The sequence below is a fragment of the Nicotiana sylvestris genome, chromosome 8 (genome assembly GCF_000393655.2).
Source record: "Nicotiana sylvestris chromosome 8, ASM39365v2, whole genome shotgun sequence".
NCBI lineage: Eukaryota > Viridiplantae > Streptophyta > Magnoliopsida > Solanales > Solanaceae > Nicotiana > Nicotiana sylvestris.
In genome coordinates, this window is record NC_091064.1 from 107,428,092 (window position 1) to 107,439,686 (window position 11,595).

Consider the following 11,595-nt stretch of genomic DNA (forward strand, 5'->3'; position numbering starts at 1 on the left):
CGGCTGCAGGAGGGGGTGCGGGAGCCTGATCGTCCCGAGTAGCACGTGTCCTCACCATCTGTGAGAGAATAGAAGACAGAAGTTTAGAATTGATGTCAAAAATATCGCACGACAAGGAGATCAATGAAGTGAAGAATTTTCCTAAACAGTTACATAGCCTCTCGTAGATATGTACAGACGTCTCTGTACCGATCAGCGAGACTCTAATAAATCGGCCTGTGTTCCGTGACTCCTATGAACCTAGAGCTCTGATACCAACTTGTCACAACACTAGTTCACCAACCGTTAACATGTCATGACGGCACCTAGTCCCCGTGACTAGGTAAGACTAACACTTGCGGAAACATAATAATTGCAGAAAAATAGAATACCATATTTAATTATCTAAAAAGGAAATTGTACTGAATGTCGCTCGGCATATACGACTCAATATCTCAAGACTAAAACAATCCCAAAACCTAGAAACTCACGGGAAAACACAGGCTACATAAATGTATAGTGAGGCTCCAAACTCCAGAATATCTAACAAACGGAAGGAAAAAGAACTAAGTACTAAAGATAGAATAAAGAGGGAGACTCGTCGGTCTACGGACGCAGCAGATCTACCTCGAAGTCTCCGTAGTCCTCATGACTCACTGATAGTGCGCCTGAGTAGAGGTACCTGGATCTGCACATGAAAAAAAAACATGCGCAGAAGAGGCGTGAGTACACCACAGTGGTACTCAGTAAGTGCCAAGCCTAACCTCGGTTGGGTAGTGACGAGGAAGGTCAGGGCCCTACTGAGGTTATATAAAATATAAAGATGGCAGGATAAGATAAGCAGTGCAATTGAGAACCTACAGTAAGAATCTATGCAGGATAATAAGAGTACAATAACAGACACAATGATGAAAGCAAACCATAAGGAAAGTAACCGGAGATCTCTAAGTATCCCGATGATCTCTTAGTATCCTCGACATGTACTAGAGATCTCTTGGTATCCCGAGGATCTCTCGGTATCCTCAATATATGTACGGGGGATCTCCCGGGAATCTAACCCGTAGTCCCAAAGTAAATATGCAGGGGGAATCTCCCGGGAATCTAACCCGTAGTCCCAAAGTAAATGTGCAGGGGGAATCTCCCGGGAATCTAACCCATAGTCCCAAAGTAAATGTGCAGGGGGAATCTCCCGGGAATCTAACCCGTAGTCCCAATTTAAAACACAGAGCAGCAACACAAGAATATTAAATTAAACGCTAATTTCGTACCAAGTAACCATTTACTTCTAACCTAACATGCGTCACGTAATATAATTTAGGCAATTTAAGCAAATAGGCAATTAAGTCAACTAAGCATACCTTTCTAGACTAGCAACATGCTAAATTCACAAGTAGAATAAAACAAGAAAAGAACTCAATTGAAATACTTAAGGAAAAACTGGACTTTCAACAATTAGCTCAAGTACGTGCTCGTCACCTCACGTACAGGGCATTTCAATTATCAAATATAGCACATCCTAAGGGGAAAGGTCCCCCACACAAGGTTAGACAAGCCACCTACCTCGAACCGACTCAAAATCAACTAGAAACCACGCTTTTTCCACGAGTATCCGACTCCAAATGGCCCAAATCTAATCAATTCAATTGCATATCATAAATATCATCTCAAACAAATGATCCTATGTTTTAATTCAAAGCTAATACGCGAAATTATGGAAAATGACCAAAATGCCCCTCGGGCCCACATCTCGGAATTGGTAAAAATTTATATTCCAGAAACCTCGCACTCTCACGAGTCTAACCATACGAAAATTATACCATTCCGACACTATTTGGTCCTTTAAATCATCATTTTACATTTTTGAAAGGTTTCACAATTTTCTTCCCAAATTCCCTCTCAAATCACGAATAAATGATAAATTCAGTGTTAGATTCATGTATTCTAGCCAAATCTGAGTTAAAATCACTTACCGCGTTGAATTTCTTGAAAAACCTTCAAATCGCCAAAATCCGAGCTCTCTACGTCAAAATATTAAATAAAACGAAAAACCTCGTATTTATAGGTACCCCTCAGGTTTCCAGCTACTGCAGGCCGCACCAAAACTCACGCGGTCCGCGCAAGCCAGTGCGGTCCGCCCAAAGGCAACGTGCGGCCGCACAGGCCTCCCTCTATAGTGACAGGCTTTAGTATTTTAGCCATACCTTCTGCCACAGATGTCTCAATTGTGATATCTTTACCTTTCTGGAAACTAGACACAAAGGGACAACATTCGTGTTTAAATCACCTCAAAATTCCTTGTAGATCAAAAGATATGAGCTTCCGAAGTAGGACCAGCGGGAGGGCCCTTCACCGCGGCCGTGCCCCACTTTGTGCGGTCCGCGCGACGCCTACCGCGGCCGCACCCGTTTTTGTGTGGTCCGCACAACACTCAACGCGGGCGCATTAATTTTTGTGCGGACCGCGTGAGTGAGTTATGGGGCCTGCAACCCCTGTAGACCTGCTACAACTATGATTTTTGCACTAAAACATCCCGAAACCTACCCGGAACTCCCGGAACTTCAAACCAATTATACCAACATATCCCATGACATCGTTCAAACTTGATCAACACTTCGGAACGCTTATAACAACATCAAATCACCAATTTCACATAGGATTTAAGCCTAGGACCTCCAAGAACTCTTAAATTATGTTTTCGATCAAAAATTGTATCAAATCTCGTCTAAATGACATGAAATTTTGCACAGACATCCCAAATGACATGACAGAGCTATTGAAACTTCTAGAATTCCATTCCGACCCTCGGATCAAAATCTCACTGTCGGATCAGAAACTTCAAAAATTCAAACTTCGGCATTTCAAGCATAAATTAGCTACGGACCTCCAAAACACATTACAAACACGCTCCCAGCCCCAAATTCACCTAACGGAGCTAACGGAACCGTCGGATTTCCATTCCGAGGTTGTCTCCCCACTGTTGTGACTTCGGTAAACTTTCTAACACTTAAGCTCTCATTTAGGGACTAAGTGTCCCAAAACTCCTCTAAACTCAAAACCGAGCATCTCGGCAAATCACATTAGCAGAAATAAACTTGGGAAAAGCAGTTAATAGGGGATCGGGGCATTAAATTTTAAGACGACCGGCCGGGTCGTCACATTTTCCTCCAATGAGGTCCTCCACAATATGGACAAGGATCATCAAAATAAGAATAGTCATCATATGACCAATTTTCATTCTGACATGCCATTTGAAGATAAGTTACAAAATACTACATTAAACAAAAAAAGTAGAAAAAATAATTACTTAAATAGATAAAAAAAAAGTAAAAATCAAATCTAGAAAATTAGGTAATTCTAAGTCCCAAGCAATGCTACCAAAATCTTATTGCGGCCAAATACACACGCAAGTATATGCAATCGTCAAGTAATAAAGTGACTAAAAATTGAATGTCGAACTCACAAATACTTGTGATTAACTATTAACTAAATAAAACTATTTTAATTATCAAAATAAGAAAAAATAGTGAGAATTGTAAATTTTTATATTACAATGCGATAAAACCGACTTAGGGTTATGGGCTATCTAGCAATCCGATTGTATTCTTCAACTGAATTGACTAATTAATTTATTTGGTTTATTGGTTGATGGGGTTAATATTGCTCATAAGAATTTGTCGATCTCGTACTCGCCTATTCAAGCTAACCTAACACCTATATGTATAGAGTTATGAATTTATAATTCATGTATAATAACCAAGCAAGCAATTAGCATATGTCTATTCTAATAGCGAATCTGTTTCCCGATGTTTAGGTTCAAGAACTTGCTCTATTCAATCATATATGCAATCTAGAATTTTCACTTTTGAGTCCAATTCTAGATTCGTAAATAGTATTCAATTGGTGATGAAACAATCATATAATTAAGTGCAAGATTAAATAAATAAACCGATAAGATAAATCAACAATCCAAAATAAATATTCGAATAACAATAATCATGAAAGAACCACAACCCTAGAACATAAAGTTTAGCTCCACCGCAGCTTATCCAAACAACAAATTATATAAAGAAACATAAAAATTACAAAGTTTGGTGGAAGAAAAGATGAAACTCGACCTCCACAATAACTTTATGCTCTCCCTTCGTCAAAATTATATAAAAATCACGTGTGATGATTATTTATAAGTGTAGAAAAAAGTCCTACATGAAATAACCAAGTTCAAGAGCAAAAATCCAAAATAGCTTCAAAAATGGACTCGCACGTCGGCACGCGGAACGCGCCAAGCACCTCGCGCTGGGCTGGAGCGACGCGAGCTCAAATGCGAGAGGAAATCCTCGCGTCGCCTGACTTCTTTGCTTCGTTTTGCCACCTAACTATATTACTTGAAATACTTTCAATTTGTTCTAACGTGACGTCATCCATAGTAATCTCTTCAGCCTCTTTTCTTTATTTTCTTACATCTTTTGTCTTCATTCATTTATTCTCCAATTCTTTTGTCCCTATGGATGGTTAAAGCTTATCCAGATTAGGCAAGAACCTCCCATGTAGTATCAACTCCATTAGTTATAATTTCTCCTTTTTTTTCATTAAATTGATCTCCATTTGTAGCGAATAAACACAATTAACCTTTAATAAGCAAAAAGATTCATAACCAAATTAAGTTGGGCGTATTCAATATTATATACAATTAAAGAGCGGTAAGAATATGAATAAATTAATACCTAAACATATAAAAATATGCCCATCATCAAGAGGTAAAAGCAGAAGTTAGTCAAGGTCCAAATACCATAATATTAACATATTACGTGCAATCGTTGTGTCAAGAAAGGCTATATCAAAATGTTCTGCCACAAGTTGAAGTAAGACGCTAGAGAAGAAAAGAAAGTTGAAAATAAAGAGAACAATATTGTTTTTATTGTTCAAGATAACCTTCTCTTTGCTTATGATGAAAACTTCATCTATTTAGGATTCCATGAGACAAGCTGGATAGCAGATTTTGGAGCTACCTCGCATGTCACACCAAGAAAAAGCTATTTCTCATCTTATACTCTTGTTGGTTCTGGAGTGTTAAAGATAGGCAATGCTAGTGAAGTTAAAGTATTTGGTGTTGGCACAATTTGTTTGAAAACTAATAATGGTTCAACGTTAGTTCTTAAGAATTCCAAACATTGTCCAGACTTTTCTTTTAATTTGATCTCTGCAAGAAGATTAGATGATGAAGGTTATCATAATTCCCACATTAATGATTCATGGAAGCTCACTAATTGCTCGTTAATAGTGGCTGAGGAGTCAAGTCTTCTCATTTATATGTGACACAGGGCTCTGTTCTTAATGACTCCATAAACCTGATAGAAAGTGACACTTTATTAGAATTGTGGCACAAAAGATTTATTCATATGAGTGAGAGGGGATTACATATTTGGCTAACAAAAGTTTGCTTCCTGGAGTGAAACAAGCAAAGCTGAAAAGATGTATTCATTGTTTAGCTGGAAAACAGAAAAGGGTTTCCTTTCATAGCCATCCTCATTCAAGAAAGTTCGAATTATTGGAGCTAATACACACTGATCTTTATGGTCCTTTTAAAGTAAAGTCAAAAGGCTGTGCACTTTACTTTGTGACCTTCATTGATGATCATTCTCGCAAGCTCTACGTCTATCTTTTGAAATCCAAAGATCAAGCACTTGGCATGTTTAAGGAATTTTAGGCCTTAGCTAAGAGACTAACGGGAAAGAAATTTAAATGCATTCGTAACGACAATGGTGGTAAATATTATGGTCCCTTTGATAATTATTGCAAGGAACAAGAAATTCGTCGTCAGAAAAATGCGCCCAAAATGCGTCAACTGAATGGTTTGGCAGAGAGGAATTAATATTGTTACTTATGTTGTCATTTTTTCTCCGATTTTTACTTGGATGGTGATGTCTCAAATAGAGCTTGGTTGCCAAAGATGTTTCTTATGATCACCTGAGAGTTTTTGGATGTAAAGCTTGCGTGCATGTTCCTAAAAATGAGAGATCGAAACTGGATGTCAAAACTAAACAGTGCATATTTATCGGTTATGGTCAAAATGAGTTTGGGTATCATTTTATGATCTTGTTGACAATAAACTTATTAGAAGTCGTGATGCAATATTCTTTATAGACCAGACTACTAGATATATTGACAAAACTGAGAAGATAGATTCTAAGAATAATAAGAGTTTAGTTGATATTGATCCACTTTCTATTGCTAAGGCACCTATTTCATATGAAGGAACCCAAGACAATAATAAAGATATTGATCAAGATCAAAATAATCATCATGGCATAGATGTTATAGATGCTCCAGTTGATTAAGTTTTGATTGATCAACAACCAATTCCTGCTCATGTAACTACCTCAAATGCTCCTGAAATCACTCTTAGTAGATCTACAAGGGAGAAGAAAAAATCCATACGTTATCCTCCTGATGAGTATGTACTTTTGACTAATATGAGAGAACTTAAGAGTAATGATGAAGCCATGCAAGATAGTCACAAAGATCAATAGATATAAGCCATGGAAGATGTCACGACTCAAAATTTGCTAATCATGATGGCACCTAACCCAACCCACTATGTAAGAAAACTAATAACTATCCAATTCCAATAATATTAATAAGATATTTAAACAAATGAACTATCTGAATCTTATACATTTCGCAAGGACTGGTACTACAAATCTTGAGCTTCTAAGAATAGAGTTTATAAAGCTGGTACCAAGTAAATTCATTATATGTTCTAAAAGCATGTAAACAACATTGCATATTCTAAGGCTACCATTAACAAAAGGGAGCTACAATCGGAACACAAGTACATCTTCAAATTCAGCTCCCGCTGATCTCAGCAACATCAGTAACCAACATTTGCATGCAAGGTACAAAATTGTAGTATGAGTACAACTGACCTTATGTACTTAGTAAGCAACAAACCTAACCTTAGGTTGAAAGTAGAGACGAGCTGGAACATAGGTCGGGTCCAACAACAATAACCAATAGCAGTTCATAACAATGCAAGGCAAGTAATAAAAGTGGTAACTCAGAATTTAAAATGCTCAGTTCATTCATAATTTCCAAAATTAGTTCCGTTTTTCAAATATATCAATGAAACCCGAAACCCCTTACCGAAATTGTAAATATGGGATAGTTTGAAAATTGTAATTCTTCCAAAATTCCTTTTCCACAATAAATAAGATGTTTCATTTTCTTTCTAGATAGCAAGTATGAAATACCTCTCTATGCCCACATATCAATATATGTGAAAAGTCATGAACGATGTGATACTGTACAACATGAGAAAAATGCATCTCTATGCCTTATGTCATGTGTGCATGCCAAATGCGATGCAGATCAGTGATAAAGACTATATGCATACTCTCAGAGTATCAATTCATTCAGTCCTCCTAGTCACTCAGTCGTCATAGTCACTCATGTTCGCCCAATCATTCGGCACTCGACACTCGCATTCAGTAGGTACCTGTGCTCACTGGGATTGTGTACAGACTTCGGAGGGGCTCTTTCAGCCCAAACTCTATAACTAGTTGATCATGATATAAATCAGTAAAACATGATATGGCGTGCAACCCGATCCCATGAACATCCTCACAATCAGGCCCTCGGCCTTACTAAGTCATAAATCTCTCTGGTCTCTCAGGCTCTCAGTGTCATATAATATCAGCCCAACAATAATTATGTGATGTATCAATAAATAGTAACAGAGATTAAGACATGGTATGCACATGAATGCGTATGACTGAGTATGTAATGCAATGAAAGCCGGTAGCTTAACAGCATAAATGACCTCAATGGGTCCCAACAGGATAAACATGTAGCCTAGACATGGATTCTAGCACAGATTACAGCTCAATAGCTCAAGTAAGTAGAAATTTTATGGTAACATGTAAGATCAGGTAACTACATAGTACCACATAAATAACGGAGTCAAAATTTACACGGTGCATGCCCGTCGCCTAGCATGTGTGTCACTTCAATACCAATCACATAACACATATATGAGTGTTTCATACCCTCAGCACCAAGTGTAGAAGTGTTACTTACCTCGAAGAAGCCAAATTTCAATACCGAGCAAGACAAGCGATGCTCCAAAAATGCCATCTCGCGCGTACCAACTTTCGAACGACTAAAAACTAGCCAAAAGCAACACAAATACATTAAATAATGCCAAAGTAAACAAACCCAATCGATAAGGGTCTAATCTTTACTCAAAAGCCCAAAATTGGCCCAAAAAGTCACACCCGGGCTGAGGCTTTGAAACCTAACAAAACTCACAAAATCTGATAACTAATTCAATTATGAGTTCAACCACATACATTTCACTCGAATCCGACTCTAATTCGATGTTCAAAAACTCAAAAATTTACAATATGAAACATTAGGCCAAAACTCCCAATTCCCTCTTTAAATTCATCAACCAGATACAAAAAACAAGATAGATTCATGAAATATAACAAAAAATGAGTATAGAACACTTACCCCAATCCATATGGTGAAAATCGCTTCAAACATCGTTTCAATCTGAGTTCCATAGCTCCAAATATGCAATAATGTCTGAAACCTTCGAAATAGAGTACTATATATACTGCCTAGATGAACTCTTACGCGACGCAGCAAAACCATCATGTTTGCGATGAACAAAATCACACTGCCAACAAAAGACTCTACGCGTTCGCGGTATAGTCCTTGCAAACATGATGCATATCATGACCAAACCTTCATGAATGCGATTGCTAGTTCGCGAACACAAAGACATTTCCTCCAACTCCTCAACTTCAGGTCTATGCGAACACGACATCCCATCGCGAACGCGGAACCCATTCATATTAACTTTCATGAATGCGTTCCTTAAATTGTGTTAGTGAAGAACAAATTTGCAACAGACCAAATTACACTTCGTTATCGCAACTGGACCTTCGCGATCGGGAAGAACACAAGAAACATTAGGAAACAGCAGAAACCAGCAATAACAACATGGTTCAAAATAGTCCGGAACCCATCTGAAACTCACCTGAGCCCTTCGGGACCCCGTCCAAACATACCAACAAGTCCCACAACATAATACAGGCCTACTTGAGGCCTCAAATCAGACATAACAATATCAAAACGATGAACTACACCTCAAATCGAAATTTATGAACTTTGAACTTTTCATCTTCAATAACTCATGCTAAAACATAGCGAATCAATCCGGAATGAACCCAAATTTCGTACACAAGTCCCAAGTGACATAACGAAGCTATTCCAATTCCCAGAATTACAATACAATCCCAATATCCACCAAGTTAACTCTCGGTCAAACTTTTGAACTTTTCAAATCTTCAAATTCTCAATTTTCGCCAATTTGTGCAGAAACCTTCTACAAACATCCAAATGTAAATCTGTGCATACGTCCGAGTCCAAAATCACTATCCGGACCAACCATAACAATCAAAACTCCATTTCGGGGTCAAATTTACAAAAAGTCAAACTTGGCCAACTCTTTCAATTTAAAGTTTCCTATATGAGAAACATTCTTCCAAATCAATTCTGGTTAGCTTAAAAACCAAAACCGACGATTAACCCTTGTCACGTTACATAATATGATTCTACTCAAGACTTGAAATACCTGAACAGGGTGGAAACACTCAAAACGACCGTTCGGATCGTTACATCCTCCTCCACTAAAACATACATTCGTCCTCGAACGTGCCAAGAGTTGTTCCAAAAACCATCAAACCACCGTGTAACCTTGCCATGCAGATACCCGGGGTGATCCCATGTCACCCTATCCCATATAGGTTCGATAACACAACATAACTAAATTTCTCAATTCAACCTAGCCCATAGGCCACATAATCCAATTTCCAACATTCGAAATTTCTTATAAGATCTGAATCTCGTAACCTACATGCTGTATAAGTCTGGAAATACTGTACCAAGCTGCAACCATAACCCAAGATACAATCGCATGATATATCACATAGCTTAGATACTCGTAGCAATGATTTCTAATCATAGTAGCAGCTCAAAACATCCCAATACCGGTAATAAACCTCATATCAAACAAAACCTCATTCTAAAACCTTCGTGCTCTGCCGATGATGAAAGAAACATGCAGAAACTCATAACTACTTATCAGATCAACAAGTCATAGAGCTCCATCTCCTTCGACAAGAACTACATCCAATTTCTGAACGGATTTCTGATATTATCCTTCCAAATATACCACAATCATATCTGGTAGCACCCATCCTAGATCCAACGACCTCGTCTTATAAAATACCATCTACTCTATAGACATGCCACATCAATAAAAACTAAAGCCACAAGTTGTGCAATCGGTGCACCAATAAGCAACATTCCAAATGTACTCAATCATGGAAAATGACTCAAACTAGAGAACTGTCTCGCAAGCTTAACAAGTACCACCACAACGAAATGTTGAGCATCTACCACACACCGTAGAACCATAACACACAAATCTATCACAAAAGATCATACGTCAACACGACTCTGCTACAATGTGTGACCCCATCCAAATACTAGTCCACATTATATACCTCAAGCCACCCTGCTCAAAATCAATAACCATGCGCAACTCGTCTTCAAATACTCAAAGTGCGTTACCATATCCACGGAAAAGCAAATGACACAATGCCACACCAAACCTGAAAGAGCATAACCCTTACGCCATCAATCATGCCATATCCAATAACTCATCTGTCTCAAATTCCGCTATAAGACCACAATAGAACCGCACCATGTGTGCATATAACCAACGAATCACAACTCCTCGTAGCATAGATGAGTAACACACAGATCATATCAGAACACAAATGAGCTCAACAATGACCGAGTGGCACATCCCTCAACAATAGCAATATGGATCCAACCGATCCGACTTGGTGTAGAGTATGCATCTTATGGGCCTACTAATTGACCCCCAAATCAACTCTGGTCACCCACAATAACCCTAAAAAAGTCCACAACCATGAAACAATCTGCTCTTGAAAACTCCCAGTCTCCAAATCCATAGAACACACGAATCACCATATTTGAACCCAACTCCACCTCCCGTCTAACTCATGTCTCGTACACGATCATCTCGCGAGGAATAATTCTATAATTCTTCCATGCCTATTGAAAAATTTGAACATCAGCAGTCGATCAACCAGGAGAGTGGCGCAATACCAATGAAGTATCCATAAATATAAACTCAGTGCCCTTTTGAAATGTACACTCTCATAAATCAATACCAAATAGTAACATCATTCACCTAGTCATCTGAAACCGTCTATGCTGCCTAAGAATTTATGTCCTTCAATTTAAAACTGACTCGTGACCTTGTACATACAAATCTCGATCCCACACAACACACCACATCGATCATGACATTGTATGAAAAGTACGAGAATCTCATAATCAACCTAGAGCCACAAGCAAAATACATACTCAATTAGCTAGGAACCTTCAATTTGATCTCATCTAGGAGAAAATCACAATACTTAACATGCTCCTCATGCTGGTAGGAAATATACACCTTGAACCGTGGTAAAAACCATTGAGAACACTTTGAAACCCATATGCACACTGAATCTCTCTAAC